Raw genomic sequence first — 15,455 nt, 5'->3', positions numbered from 1 at the left:
CCCCTCAAGGGTGCTCCTGGTCCACTCTTCCCTGTGTCTGCCACGGGGTCTAGAACTCCACCCTCGGCATCTGCAGCAAAACCACTCGCAGTTTTAGGACGGCACCAGGGCCAGAGAAGCACCGGTGACTGTGGCGAGGGACATGCCCCAGGCCAGGTTGCGAAGAAGCTCTAACAAAGGCCAGAGGGGCAGCCAGTGTGGGAACCAGGGAGCTGCCTCCTAGAGGCAAGGAGGCTGGTGGGGAGAAGCAGGAACAGAGGGAGGAGGGGGAGGGGAGGAGGGGGAGGAAGAGGAGGGGGAGGAAGGGGAGGGAGGAGGGGGAAAGAAAGGAAGGAGGAAGGAGGGGGAGGGGAGGGAGGGGAGTAAGAGGAGGGGGAGGGAGCGGGGGAGGAGGGGGAGAGGAAGGAGGCGAGAAGGCACCCCGGCTGGAGCTGGAAGGGCCCTGGGGTGCCCCTGATGCAGGCCCGGGCTGCCGCCTCCCTCTGCTCCTCCGCCAGCCCTTCGCCCCATCTCCTGTGTCTGCACCCTGTTTTATCCTCCTTCCGGCCCCCCACCCGCTGCCTGCCCCGCACCTCCATCCCTCCTGTCTGCTCCTTTCCCCCTCGCCGTGTGTCTGTCTCGTCCCACACGTCTCTCTCCATCGTCTCCCTGAGTGTCTGTCTGCCTCCATCCTTCCGTCTGAAGCTCTGGCATCTCCGGTCCCCATGTCTCCCCGGTGTCCTTGTCTCTGTGCCCAGTCTTTCCTGGTCTCTCTGTTTCTGTCTATCGAGCTCCATCTCCCTGTGTGTGCGTACGTCTGTCCATCCTTCCATGGGTCTCAGGCAACTGAAAACACCCCCGTGTCCCACTTGATGTGCAGCTCTGAGATTCCCTTTGAATACTGCAGGAGCGAGTTGATGGTTGCCAAGGGAACAGGTCAGGAGAAATGGGGGGATGGGGGGAAAAGGAGCCGGGCGGGGGTGCGGGTATGCTTCTCTGTTTTCATCTTCTCTGGCGCCTTCCCTTTCCAAAGCATGAAAAGAAAAAAAAGGGCGACAGTTTAAAATGATTTTTCAGCAATCCACACAACAGAAATAATGGGTCCTAATTGTGCTGGACTAAGAGGCAGGCGGGGGGAGGAGGTGCGGCCACCCTGTGCCTGGAGGGAGCTGATGGCCAGGTTCTGGGTGGGTGATTAGGGCCTGGAGCCTTCCGCCAGCACTGGGCTGGCATCGCCCAGGTAAGCCTCCAGCATCACAGCCAGCTCAGGGGGAGCCACATGCGGGGGCCGGGGCGAGGGGAGGACAAAGGGCCCAGGACCTGGCCATTCAGGACCTGACAGACAGCCCCAGGGGGCACCGCAGAAGCGCCCCTCACATCCCCTGCCCAGCCCAGCCCTGGTTGCCATGGGGATTAACAGAGCCGGAGCCACACAGCGCCCAGAGCACAGCAGCCCTGCTGCCCAGCAGCCAGGCCCAGAGTCCGGTGAGTCTAGGCTGGGCGGACCATCTGCTTCTGGGGTTGTCATCATGGTGCAAACACTCACTCTGCCCACAAGCCAGACTCGGGCTGGTGCAGACGCGGGTGAGCGGCAGGCAACATGTCAGCTTCCAGAGCAGCGCCACCCACCTGCCAGCAGGGACCCCACACCACAACCCCCCTCCCCTAGTCAGGCACTCATCCCAGCTCTCTCCAGGCCTCTGGGAGGGGACCGTTATCAGACCCATTTTACAGATGGAGACACTGAGGAATTCAGCAGCTACAGCAGAGAGTGACAGTGCAGTGAAGGGGCAACCAGGAAGCTGGCCAGAGGCTGAGCCCCCCTCCACAGCACTGAGGTTGGGGCAGGGGTGGGCAGGCTCCCCGGCTGACCTCTGAGCCGGGTGGACGGTGAGCGGGTGGCAGGGAGGTGAGGCTGCCAGGCTGCAGGCTGGCGTCTGGCATGGAGGCCACAAGACACGGGAGCTGGGAGCGATTCAAGCAAGGCGGCCCTGGAGCGTGGGCCCCTCCCATCGCCACCCCCACCGTTGGAGGGCTCCCCACCGGGAGCTTTCTGGCTGTGGCCCAGCCATCTGCTTGCACAAAGGCTGCAGGAAGCCAGCACAACGCGGAGCCCAAGTAGGTGTTTACGAATGGCTTCTCCCGTCAACGTCCCAGGCTCCCTCCTCCTCTCTGCCACCCGAGGCCTGTCCTTGGCACGTCTTCTTGTCTTTTCCTGTCGTCTTGCCCAAGCTGGGCCTGTGGCCACCAGGGTGCAAGTGGGAGTGAGGAGTGGGCCTGGCGTCTTCCTCTAGCTCCATGTGGTTGCTCCTCCCCCAGGTGGAAGCGTCTCCCCTGCCATCAAGCCCTGGCCTCCAGCAGCTCAGATTGCAGCCGGGGATCTCAGACCTGCTTCCCACTGGGCACAGGCTGAACCAGTGGGAGCGGGGTCACCATGCCATGGGCTCCTGGAGCCCCTGTGTGGGGGGGGCGGGAGTCAGGCCTGGAAACAACAGAGGGATGTGGGCCAGGGGTGGAACCCTCTGTGGAGCTGCTGCCGGGACAGGGAGGGGGTGGTGTGGGCCGAGTGTGGCCTAGAGGTGGGGCCTTGGAAGGGGACCGGAGGAGCTGACCACTTCCTGATACCCTTTGGCACCTGGGCCTGGGCCCCAGGGTCCTGGGCGGGAGCCTGAGCTGTGGGGTCTGCGGAGTCCAGTGACAACCAAGGTTAAGTCCCACCCACAGGAACACGCCCCCATCCACAGACCATGCCCCACGACCCCGCCCAATCACGCCCCATTCACAGACCACGCCCTCACACCACCATGTCCCCACCCAAAGACCACGCCCCCACACGACCACGCCCCCACCGAGGACCACGGACCTGTCCACATGACCACGCCCCCATCCACAGACCACGCCCCACATGACCACGCCCCCCGTCCACAGGATCACGCCCCATCCACACGACCAGGCCCCTGCCCACAGAAGCACACCCCTGCCCACATCTACACGACCACGCCCCCACCCACACGAGCTGGTCCCCCTCAACTCCCGGGTCAGAACCACTGTCCCCTACTTCTGTACTCGCTGGTTTGCCCTCCTGGCCTTGCTGACCCGCGGGGACCGCCCTCTGGGGACGAGCGGATCTTGGAAACATAAGGGGGCCCCCTGCCCACCATGCACTTACTCTGCAAAACCGAGATGCTGGGCCACTCTCGCCCTCCTCACCCACGCCACCCCCTTCGCTGATGCCCGGGGCCGGCGCCAGACGACACCCCAGCCAGCCAGTCCTGCTCCGGCTCACGCTCGCACCCGACACACGGCTTCTTTCTGAGGAAACGACAGCGCGGGCTCCTGCCTGTGTTCAACACCTCCTGGGCTCCCAGGTGCCTCCCCAGGGCCGGCACCGTGCTCCCTTCCCCACGATTTCTAGGGGTCTCTGAGTAACAGGATCTCGACCCCTCACCTGTTGGCCTCCCCAGTCCAGGATAAATCGGAGGTTGCCTTTAGAGCCCAGTCCAGAAGGCCTGCCTGGCCTCCCCACATGCCCTGTGGACCCCTTGCCCTTCATCTCAGCCTGCAGGCTGGGCACCAGCGGGAGAACACAGGGTGGTGCCAGGTGGGTGGTGCCAAGTTTCCCCTGTGGGAGCCCCAGCCCCGCCGGCGCCCCCAACACGCCCCTTCCTCTGGATTCTGGAGTCAGCTGTCTCCTGCCTCCGGGCCTGGCCTGAGGGCGTCCCCACCGCCCCTCGGGGTGACCTGCCCACGCCCTGTCAGCGGTCCCCGTGAACACTCCTCGGAGCATTTCTGTCCTGCGGGCAGGCCCAGGGCCGGGTGGCCGGTCAGCCTCTTTCGCTCCTCCTGGGAGGACAAATGACAGAAAGGCTAACGGCTCCGGATCAGCTGGGAGAAAACACCCCCCAACGCACCTTCCCCAGCCAGGATTTCCTCTGTAGAGACATGTATAATTGGGACTAAGTGTTTCTCCAAACATATTCGTTCTACTCCCACCTCCACATTCGTGCTGTATTGGTGAACCACCTGTGCAATTATGTTTCTAATAATTTTCTTTCACTCGGCTCACTGAAAAAGTCAGGTGTGTACACTTCACGTAACTGAGACATCATTTACACACAGTGACTCGTGTGCTGAGTTCCAACCACCTCCATGGCCGAGGTACTCGACGGGGCCCTCACCCCAGAGCACCCCAGGCCCCTCAGTCTCCCACCCCATCTGGGCTCCCCATCCCCACGGCTACTGACCCGGTGTTCCAGGTCCAGCCCGCTGCATGTCGCTCCTTTCCCAGAAGCTCGTCTGAACGGGGCCGCACTCACTGGGCGCTGTATCTGGCCCCTTCCTCCCAGCCCGATGCCACCATAGTCCTAAACAAGTTCCACCCAGACCTGCAGCATGTTCCCCGCACTGTCCATTGTCTGGGCTTTACACATTGTGCTCCAATGCGAATCATCAAAAAATCATCGGCTGCAGTCTATTTTTGAGTGTTTGTTGGAAAGCAGGTTTGCTGAGGTCAAATTGTCACGCAGTCAGATTCGCCCTTTTGAGTGTGTGGTCCCAGGAGTTTTGACAAGCACTGATATTCGCCTAACCAGAATCACAAGACACGGAAGGGTGCCGTCGCCCCAAACTCCTCGGTGTCCCACCCTAGCCGCTCGCTTCCCCCAGGCTGCCCCTGCCTTTCCCAGGATCTCTTGGGGATGGGCTCGGGCGAGACAGCTTTGTGAGTCTGGCGTCTTTCCCTGAGTGTGCTTGTGAGGCCCACCCTCGGTGTGGCCCATGTTAATACGCCCTGAGCCCCTCTGGTTGTCGCCTGTCGAGGGGCACTGGCATGCTTCCAGTGTCACCGGGGCATAAGTAACCTACAGCAGATATGGGCACACAGCTTTGGCCACACGGGCCCTTTTGTGACCTAGGCATGAAGCTGTTGAGTGGGAAATTTATAAGAAACCGCCAGACCCCTTCCCAGGGAGGACGTGCCGGCGTGTGGGCATCCCCGTTGTCCAGTCCTCGTCTGCACTTTTCGCTGTGAGCCTTTGGGTTGTAGCCCATACGGTGGATCTGAAGTGCTTGTTCATTGTGATTTTAACTTGTATTTCCCTGATGACTAATGACAATGCTTCCCTGGCGGCTCGGATGGTAAAGAAACTGCCTGCAGTGTGAGAGACCTGGGTTCAATCCCTGCGTTGGGAAGATCCCCTGGGGAAGGAAATGGCAACCTAGTCCAGTATCCGTGCCTGGAGAATCCCACGGACACAGGAGCCTGGCGGGCTACAGTTGAAAAAGAGCTGGACACGACTGAATGACTAGCATTCCACTTTCACTGACTGATGGCAGCGAATGTCACTCACAGCTTATTCGCCATCTGTGTCCTTTCTTTGATGAAGTACCTGTTTTAATCTTTTGCCCATGTTAGGTGGGTTGTTTGTCTTATTATTATTGAGTGGAAGAGTTCATTTTACATTCTGGATATCAGTCTTTTGTCAGATCTGTGTTTGGCAAATATTTTTTTCCCCAGTCCTTGGCTGCTTTTTAATTCTCCTAAGAGTGTCTTTCGAGAAGCAAGACTATTTAATTTTGATGAAGTCCTCAATGCATTTTTAAACTTAAAAATGTCGTTTTACAGCTTTAAACGGAACGTCCATGTTACTTGCCATCACTTGATGCATTAGAAATGTTTTTGGCAGAAAGTAACAGCAATCTTAATTTTCTTGGACTTCAGGAATTATCCTAAAAAACGTGGTTAACCCACAGAACCAGAAACCTTGAGAAGGCAGCCCTCCAAGATCCCAGGTGCTCCTGCTTCTGAAGCCTGGTGACCTTCTGTCCCCAGTCTTCCTGTCTCACATCACCAGCAAGCTGCCTGGCTCTGGACATCATGCCCACAGTTCAGAGCAGGGAGACGAACGAGGGGCAGACAGAGTCGGGCTGGCAAGAAGGCAGAGCAAGGGAAGTGCCCACGTGCCAGGAGGCGTTGGCTCTCAGATGCTCAGGTGCCTCTGTGTGCCCTGAGAGCTGTGCCCCCTGAAGACCTGAGCTGGAAACTCTGCTCTCGTATCAGATGATGTGTTCTCTGTCCCAGAAGCTCCCCTGGCAGAGATGCTGGCTTACGACTCACAGAGGGAAGCCAGGCCCCTCTCACGGCCATTCCTGATGGCGGAGGAAGCTGCGAGGGAAAGAATGGCTCTTCCATGTGGAAGCGAAGAGCACGCTATGTTAGGAGGCAGGCAAGCCCTGTGTGTCCAAGGCCGAGCTGAGGTGCCATTCTGAAGTCAGGTAGCTTTGCTGGCCTCCCAGTCCTGCCTGCTCCAAGTGCATTCGAGTGTGTGAACTTGACTAATGCCTAGGATGTCTGGAATCACCACAGAAGAGCCAGAACAATCTCGAAAAAGCACAGAGTTGGAGGACTCCATGCTGGAGGACTCCCCGCCGGAGGACTCCACGCCGGAGGATTCCACATCTCCGCCTCAAAGCTCACCACAAAGCTACAGTGATGAAGACTGTGTGGCCCTGGGGTGGATTCACAGACTGCAGGACTAGACTGAGAACCCACAAATGACTCTGGTCCAGTGGTTTTCAACAGGTGCCAAGACTACTCATTGCAGAAGAAACGTCCCTTCTGCTGCTGGAGCCAGGGCAACTGCGTCTCCAGGTGTGAAAGAATGAGCTTGGACCCCTTCCTCACACCATACACAAATCTGAACCCCAGTTGGACAAAGGACCTAAATCTAAGAGCTAAAACCATAAAAGTCTTAGAAAAAAACACAGGGGAAGGTCTGAGTAACTTGGATTAGGCAATGGTTTCTTAGCTATCACATCAAAACCACAGTCAATCAAGGGAAAATAGATCAATTTGACTTCATACAAAGTGGACTTCTGTCAAGAAAGGACACCATCAGAAAGTGAAAACAAAATACCCACAACATGGAGAAAATACTTTCAAATCATGTATTTGAAGATGGGTCTAGGATGCAGGATATATAAAGAACACTTTCAACCCAACAGTAGACAGATGAATAACTCATTTAAAAATGGCCAAAGGATTTGTCTCCAAAGAAGATATAAACTGGGCAAGAAGCACCTGGAAAGATTCTCAATATCTTTAGCTATTAAGGAAACGCAAATCCCAACCACAAAGAGACATGACTTCACACCCATCAGGATAACTATAATAAGAAAAAAAAAAAAGCAAATGTTGTTTGTTACAATCCACTCCTGGATTGTAAGATGTTGCAGCCACTGTGGAAAACAGCTTGGTAGTTCCTCAAAAAGTTAAACACAGAATTAGCATTTGGCCCACCAGCTCCATGCTGAGCATAAACCCAAGCAAATGGAAAACATATTCACTCACACTTGATTATAGTAGCGTGATCCACAGTAGACCCAAAGCGGAAAAAACACAGGAGTCCGTCAGCTGGCGATGCACAAACGAGCTGTGTGCTGCCCATGTGGGGCATTACTTGACCACAAGGAGAAATGGCGAGCGGGTTCAGGCGGGATGCGGGTGAATCCTGACAACACCGCGCCGAGTGACGGGAGCCGGCCACGAAGACCGTGCACCGCGTGATCCCGTTTATACGAAACGCCTGCAACAGGCAAAGCTAGAGGTGGACGGACAGTGGAAGTGATGAGGCGACAGAGGGACAGGGAATCGGGGCTGACAGCTCGCAGACATGGGATTTCTTCTGGGGTGATGATGCTGGCGCTAGTGGTAAAGAACGTGCCTGGCCAGTGCCCGAGACCTAAGACTGAGGTTCGATGCCTGGGTCGGGAAGATCCCCTGGAGAAGGAAATGGCAACCCACTCCAGTATCCCTGCCTGGGGAATCCCACGGACAGAGGAGCCTGGTGGGCTACAGTCCATGAGGTCGCAGAGTCGACATGACTGAGCGACTGAGCACAAAGGTTGCCCGATGTGCACACACGGAGTGATACGCTGAGGCCCCCGAGGGTCTGCTTCCAGGCGGTGAGCTGTGTGTTGTGTGATTCTATCGCCGCTAAAACAGTAAGCGTCCTGCATCTGTAGCACCTCCGGAGTCCTGGGTGGGCGGGTCCCGGCCACCAGGACAGACTCCCCCACGCAACAGGCTTCCAGCCTGGTTGGTGAAGGCGGCTCTCAAAATGCACCCAAGACACCTGGGCGCCGGCTCCTGGGCGGCGCCTGAGAGACAGACAACCTGCCATCTCCCCCTCTGTTTGCACAGCCTGGCTTCATTAGCAGGGAGGTGATGAGCTAATTCCCTCCAAACAAATGCTGGGATGTGGTGTTTCCTCTGACAATGAGCAGCAGACGGTGAGAAGTCTGCCCGCACCTTCTGGGTGGTGGTTAGGGGGGAGCTGCCCTGCGTGCCTGCCAGCTCCAAGGGCCCTGTCTGCCACGGCCAGGGGTTTTCTGGCACCAAATCAGGTGAACTGGCCCATCTGCACTGGGGTGGACATCTGGTGTTCGGATGCTGCCCACTCCCCCCACCATCCCCCCCGCCCCCACCCCCAGCTTGGAGCTGAGAGACCTGGATTCCTGTGCCCTACGTGTGACCTGGGCCGGGCACTGACCCACCCTCCCCAACATCAGATCCACCAACGTCAGAACTCAGGGAGCAGGGTGTGCACTGAGGAGGGCCCTGGGGGGCAGGCAGGTGGTAACACCAAGATGAGTGCAGGTGCCATGGCAGCCTTGGTGAGGCTAGGAGGCCTGGAGCTAGGGGGCCTCCAGAGGCATCCCGACCTGGGGAGGTGGCCAGGCCCTGACTCACCCGTGTGGGTACGTCTACTGGGGCAGTGGCATCTGCAGCAGGGGACCCTACCCTGAGAAGGCCAGTGGTGAGGACTTTGTGTTTCAGCAGTGCTCCCAGCCAGGGGTCTGGGCAGCGTGTCGCAGTGCTCACTGGTCTCATCTCTAAAACCAGGGAAGAGCTTGCCAGACTCTTGAAGATGCCCTTCACACCCCATCACCTGCTGTGGGTGGGACGCCCTGGTGGGGTAAGGAGGCAGGGAGGGGTGGGGAGGGAGCTCCACCCACACAGAGGCTGAGCTCTGCCTGGCCCTCAGTCATCAACTGGACAAGCCTTACAGTTGTGACGACACTGTCAAGAGAGTGACAGGCATCTGGGGAGAGGATGAGGGACGGGAAGCCTGCTGGGGTCAGGGAAGGGCCCCTGGAGGGGGAGGCTTCAAAGGAAAGTCCACTTGAGAAGGGCCAGAGGAGGGCACCCCACACAGAGGGGAGCAGGGCCAGGCGCGGGTGCTCAGAGCTGCATGTGGCAGTAAGACTCTGGGGGGTGGTGACGGGGACGGGGTATACGGGAGCCAGGGGCCTGCAGAGCAGACGGGGTGGGGAGCACGGTGGTGCCCGAGGCCCAAACACAGGAACAAGGTCAGTCTGCATTTCCGCGGGCAGCGTGCTCATCTCCAGCCCATCTCCTGGCTGCTTGTGGGCCCCCGTCAGAGCCTGGTCACCTGACCAGGGTGATTATCCCGCCCCCTCCCCACGCTGGACACTGGAGTTGTGTGTGCGCACATCCCACTGTTCTGGACAAGGCAGCCGTGGACGCGCCTGCACACGCGTCTCTGTGTAAGGTGAGTGTAGACGCGTCCCTGGAATCTCCTCCCGGGTGAGGAGACCAGAGGATCCGGTCCGTCAGCTGTCACCACGCGTCCTTCCTGGACAGTCTCGGGCACGCACGCCACCACTGACCCCTCACCAGCGGCGGGCTGTCAGTCTTTCCCACTTTCCCAAGGGGAGGCGAACACAGTGTCACGGTCTTGATTTAATTTGACCTCTCTCCTCTACAGTGAAGTCGGCCTGCTTTGCATTGTCTTCTTTAGGGGAGGAGAAACGTTTACATTTCTCTTTGGTCGTCTGCCTGCTCATCCACTTTGCCTTCTCTTCCACGGTGGTGTAACTTTTCCTCGATGATCTGTGAGTGTTTCACGTCCTGGAGACAAGTGACCTCTGCTTGTGGACAGCAAGGCATTGCTCCCAGTCGCCTCTGGTCTCCTCAGAAGGTATTTCAGCCCCTCCACCCTGGCTCTCAGAAAGGCTTTCCTCGCCAGCAACCACCACCCACGCCTTCTTGCATTACGTTTTTAGATTCTTTTCTGACATTTGAATTTTGATGCTTTTGGATTTTTTTTTTTAGTATAAGAAATGAAGTAGAGATTCAGCTTTATTTGTTCCAAATGGTTACACATTTATACCAGTACCATTTATTAAACAATCCATCATTTCCTCAATTTTTCATGCCATTTTTATTAGCTGCTAAACACTCATATATTTATGGCTCTATTTCTGGATTCTCTTTTCTCTTCCATGGATGTATCTGTTCATATTTTGAATACTTTTGTCAAGTTCAATTGAGCTTTTTTGTCAAAAAATTCAATTAGAATTTTGATGCAGAGAGGACTGACATCTTTACAACTTTGTCTTCCTAGTTAATAAAAAGGCAGGCCTCTCCAATTATCCTATCTTATTTTAAGTCTTTTAGTCGAGCTTCACCATTCTCTTCATGGAAGCCCTCGCTTTCCTCCAGATTTTTTAGGCACTTCATATTTTCAGTTGCCACTGAGGGTGAGTTCTTTCCCTTCATTACAGTTTTAGCTGTTTATGTTTTACATAGAAAAGGCATTGATTTTGATACGTTAATTTTATAACTCTCCACCTTGGTGAGCTCACTCCCTGTTTCCAATGTTTCTGCATCCTCGGTCGATGGTGCCACCATTTTCAGTGATGAAGTTTTCTCCCCCTTTCCAGTCTGTATGCATCTCACCTTGTTCATTACTTAACTGCAGGGAGTCTTCAGAGCAAGGGAGTAAGTGGCTGTTTGCTCCAGGACCCTGGTGGCTGCCCCAGCGGGGGTGGGGTGGTGGGGGGCCGGCCGGGCGCCTCCTCAGTGCGGCGGGGGAACAGACTTCCTGGGGGCTGCCCCAGCCTTTTTTTGCTCTCTCCTTTCAGCCGTGCTTCGGGTTCACTGCCTGAGGTCTCAGCTCTGGGTCTGACACGGAAGCCTAAGGTCACCGTCTAAATCCAAGTCTCAGTGAATTACAGTTGATTGCAGTGGAGCAGAGCTGAAAGCCAGCTCCATGGTCGCCTTAGCCACGCCCCGGGGCTCGTGGCTCGTGGCCCCTGCGCTGGACGGACAGGCGGACGTGGGGCGTTTCCATCGTGGCAGGAAGTTCGGGGCACAGCTGCGATCCCGTCTACACCCCAGCCACACAGCCCTCCCTCTAGAGGTCCACACTGCGTCTGGGCGCGGGCGGGGTGGGCTCCTAGAAGCACACCCGTGACCCCAGCACCGCCCTCGCCCTCAGCCACCGAGCTGGAGCGTGCACGTGAGCCGCGGCTTGCTCGTGCTCTCCGGGACCCCCACCCCCACGCTCGCCTCCCCACAGCAGCGCTTTCCATCCCACATGTCCGCGTGGGGCCTTGACGCTGCCCGCAGGGGTGTTCTTCACGGCCCGCGGCTGTGAAAAGGAGACGGAAAGTGGTGCGGCTCCGAGCCTCCCGCGGGGAGGGCCCCCGTCGCGTGGCAGCCATGACTGCCAGCCTGTGCTGTCCGGGAGCCCAGGCAGATCTGTCCGATCCCCAGTCTCTTCATCCCGCTGACGCTCGGCTCTTGGGACTCGCGGGTCTTCTCGGTCCTTCTCGTGGTTTCAACAAGAAAATCCCTCAGCTTCAGCCAGGACTATTTGGAGTGACAGGGAAACCACGTTTGACTTCAGTTTATCCACAAGGCTGTAAGCTTTGCCGAGGCCGAAACCCTTGCTCTGTGGCTTCCTTCAGAGGCCGTCACCACCGGCATCTTGGGGTCTCCTGCGGGGCGTCCTGGGGGCACGTGTCCTGGGGGGACGTATCCTGGGGGCAGTGTCCTGGGGGCATATGTCCTGGTGGGGCGTCCTGGGGGGACGTGTCCTGGGGCGGGCATCCTGGGGGAACGTGGCCGGCTCCCTGGACCTGGTGCTCCGTGTCCTGTCGTCAGCACCTGCGGGCGGGGCCCTGACATGGAGGCAGAGGAGGAAACACCCGGGGTGGGGGTTCAGAAAGTCTGGGAGACAACAGAGACGTCAGGACCGGAAAGGCCACACACGGGGCTGTGAGTGGCGCGTCCTCGAAGTTTCACAGAGGAACTGCCCTGCGACTCGGCCCTGCCACGCCTGGCATTCCTCTGAGGGAAAGCAAGCCGCCCGCTCAGGAGACAGCTGCACCTCGTGTTCACTGCGGCGCCCCAACACTCCAGCAGAGAGGAGGAGTCACCCTCAGGGGGCTTCCCTGGGGCCAGGGGTGAGGACTCCGCACTCCCAATGCAGGGCCGGTTCTGTCCCCGGTCGGGGAACTATCTCACACGCCACAGCTAGACTTGGAACGGCCAAATAAATAAATAAAATAAACACAGTAAAGAAGATACGGTGTATATACACAGTGCAATATTCTTCGGCTGTAAGAGAAGGAACTCTCGCCATTTGTGGCGACATGGGTGGGGCTGGGGGGCATCACGCGTCACAAGATGTCAGAGGACAGACACCCTGTGACCTCACACAGATGCCCTGTGACCTCACACAGACTCTGTGACCTCACACAGACGCCCTGTGATGTCACATGGACGCCCTGTGACCTCACATGCTGAGGACAGGCTGGGGGCTCCAGAGGTGGGGTGGGGCCGGGTGGTGTGGCAGGGATTTAATTCTCAGACAAGGCAGTACGCGAGCCTGGCCTGCGGAAGCGGAGTGAGGCTGTGAGGGCTGCAGCCTAACATCGGGGGTCGGGTGGTCTTCCACAGGAGGGCGAGGGGCCGCACGGGCCTCTGTGGACAAGCAGGGACCCGGATGGCCTGGGGTGGCACGCAGTCGGCTTCAGGGATGCCAGGGGCCGAGAGCTGGGCGGGGGCAGGCGGGGAGGCCCGTGCGGTGGCGGACGCAGGCTGAGGGTGGGGGCCGCGGTGGGGCGGGGCTCCCGGCGGGCCTGCGCTCCGCACCTCTGCGGGGCCGCCCGTGTCTGCCCTGGGAGCCCGAAGAGCCTGGACGGACGCCGCCCGTGGGCCGTCACTGGCAGAACGCCAGGCAGAGGGTCCTTCACCCGGCCTCGTGGGGCCCCTCACACAAGGCGATCGGGGGCCGCTGCAGCCCTTCACGCGCACCTGGACAGACGTGAGCCCCTGGGGGTTGGCAGGAGGCCCAGCACTGGGGTGGCTCGCGGGCGCCCCTCCAACATGACCCTCCTCCGCTCTGCGAGCCGCCGACTCCTGACCCTGGCATCTGCACCACCGCTCCCCACAGCCACTTGACTCTTAGTTACTTTCTAACCTGTCTACCCAGAATTTACTGTTTTTACATTTTATTTCTTTTTAATTGGAGGATAACTGCTTTACAATATTGTGCTGGTTTCACCTCAACGTGAATCCGCCGTAGGTGACATCTGCTTTTATTCCAGCTTCTTTCTTGGGTCTAACGAGACTGCACGATCACCCGTTTATTTGTAAACGTTGCCACTTTGTTTTAGATGCGTTTGCTGAAAAGTAGTTTTATCCTTGGATCCCATTTTTGACCCTGACCTTTTAACGGGAAGTGTGCCCTTTTCACGTCAAACAGTCGTGGCCTCTGATGTCACTTCTGGTGTCATTTCCCGCTTCCTCGCTACGTTTCTTCGCTTTGTCTTTTTGAAATTTTAGGTTACTCTCTTTGACTTCCCCTCTGGTGACTGGGAAGTGATATGCCTTATATTTAATTTCCTGGTTTCCCTTTTTTAAAATGGACGTGTCTCTGAAGTGGACATCAAGAAAAAATGTATGATCACTGACCCCCTCCGTGTAGAAAGAAATTAGCCTATTCTGCCTTTTTCCTCCTCGTAGGTTTCATAGGCATAATCTAGGCTTTTGAACTCAATTTTCATTTTTATTTTGTTCATTTATTTTACCCTGATGCAGCTTCTATTTCAGGAATACTCATTTGCCCTTAGAATTTCTCTCCTTCCTAACTTAACTGTCCCACTCTGACTCTGGATTGGGTTGCGTGGTTTTCCCACCGAGTTTTCAGATAGGCTCACTGCTTGTCTGGGGTAATCTTCCTGCTGCTTTCATGCGGAGAGCCAGGGTTTGGTTGACCACTGAGGAATTTCCTAAAATTCACCTTTAATTGTTTAGAGAAATAAACATTAGACTTGACCTAAGAGTCACAGGTCGTCTCCACAAGGGGGCAAGTGAGCCCACCCCAAGAATCCCCGTCCCCACTCCAGAGGAAACACTCAGCTTTCACGAGGGAGGGGAGGGAAGTCAGGAGGAACGCCCCGACAGCAGACTGAGGGGCAGTCACGGGCACCCCCGACGAGCCCTGGGGGCAGAGGGCCTCAGCTCAAGCACCCTGAGAGCCTCTCTGGGGGACAGTTGGGGATCTGAGCGCGCACCACGCTCTGGACAGCATCGGCGCTCTGGTGGTGAATTTATGGATCTGGGCTCTAGTTTAGCCTCCCGTCCTGGAGTCGGAGGAGCTTTTATGTACTTGGTAGGTGTCACTGGCCGAACTGTGCTCTCCCCAACCCCCCACCAAGTTCATGATGAAGCCCAGCATTTCAGAGGGGACGGTCTGCAGGGGGCCTCTCGAGAGGTGATCGAGTTAAAATAAGGTCTTCAGGCTGGCCTGGTTCAGTATGACCAATCCAAGAGGAGGTCAGGACACGCGGTGGTCCTTGTGAGCACACAGGGAGAAGACGGAATACACCGGAGGGGAGGGGCCTTGGGAGGAACCGCCCGGCTGACACCGGGTCTCAACGTCCAGCCCCCGGGCCTGGGGGTAAACGTTGGTTGCGTTAGCCGCCGTGTCCGTGCGCTTGTCGGGCCAGCCTGAGCTGACGGTACGCCTTCGCCTTGCTACCGCTCCTGGCAGCCCGTGTTTCTCCAGCGTCACTGAGACGCGGCTGGCACGCGACACCGCGCAGGTTCAGGTCGCAGCGCCCGCGGGTGCTTGCGCGTCGTGGAGGGGCGGCCCTGCAGACCTCACACGCCCGCCCGCCGCACCACGGCGCGCTCTTCCGCGGTGAGAACGAGGTGTACCCTCCCAGCCACGCATCCTCCCGAGGGTGCACTGCGGGGCGTCAGCCGCACTGGCCGCCTGCACAGCAGCTCCCGGCACCCGTGTGGCTTCCGGAGGCTGACGTCCTTAGACCAACACCCCGGCCCCACCCCAGCCCCGGGGAACCGCCGTGCTCCCGCTGTGCTGCCTTCATTTCCGCGCGCCCACACAGCTGCCCCAGCCCGCTTCGCCTGCCCTCTGCTGTGTCAGATCCCACACATGGGTGACGTCACACGGGGCCTGTCTTTCCCTGGCCTATTTCACTTGGCGCTACGATGCCCTTAAGGTCCACCCAAGTTGTCGGAAGCGGCAGGTTCCCTTCTTTCTCGGGGCTGAACACTATGCTTTATAAAGATGGACTCCCTTGCGCCACTGGGACGCTTACAGGGCGCAGGGCAAGGGGCCGGCTCTGACAGCCACAGG

The 15,455-nt window shown here is 57.8% G+C and overlaps 1 long non-coding RNA gene across 1 annotated transcript; it reads left to right on the top strand.

Moving 5' to 3' along the window:
• Positions 1-408: 408 nt before the first annotated feature.
• On the top strand, positions 409-12,373 carry LOC113880768. Its single transcript, XR_003507822.1, has 3 exons — positions 409-915; positions 9,768-9,980; positions 10,927-12,373. It is a non-coding gene; the product is annotated as an uncharacterized LOC113880768 (long non-coding RNA).
• The last annotated feature ends 3,082 nt before the right edge of the window (positions 12,374-15,455 follow it).

The sequence above is a fragment of the Bos indicus x Bos taurus genome, chromosome 22 (genome assembly GCF_003369695.1).
Source record: "Bos indicus x Bos taurus breed Angus x Brahman F1 hybrid chromosome 22, Bos_hybrid_MaternalHap_v2.0, whole genome shotgun sequence".
NCBI lineage: Eukaryota > Metazoa > Chordata > Mammalia > Artiodactyla > Bovidae > Bos > Bos indicus x Bos taurus.
The sequence above is the reverse complement of the archived record's forward strand: the minus strand, read 5'-3'. Positions and strand labels throughout refer to the sequence as shown.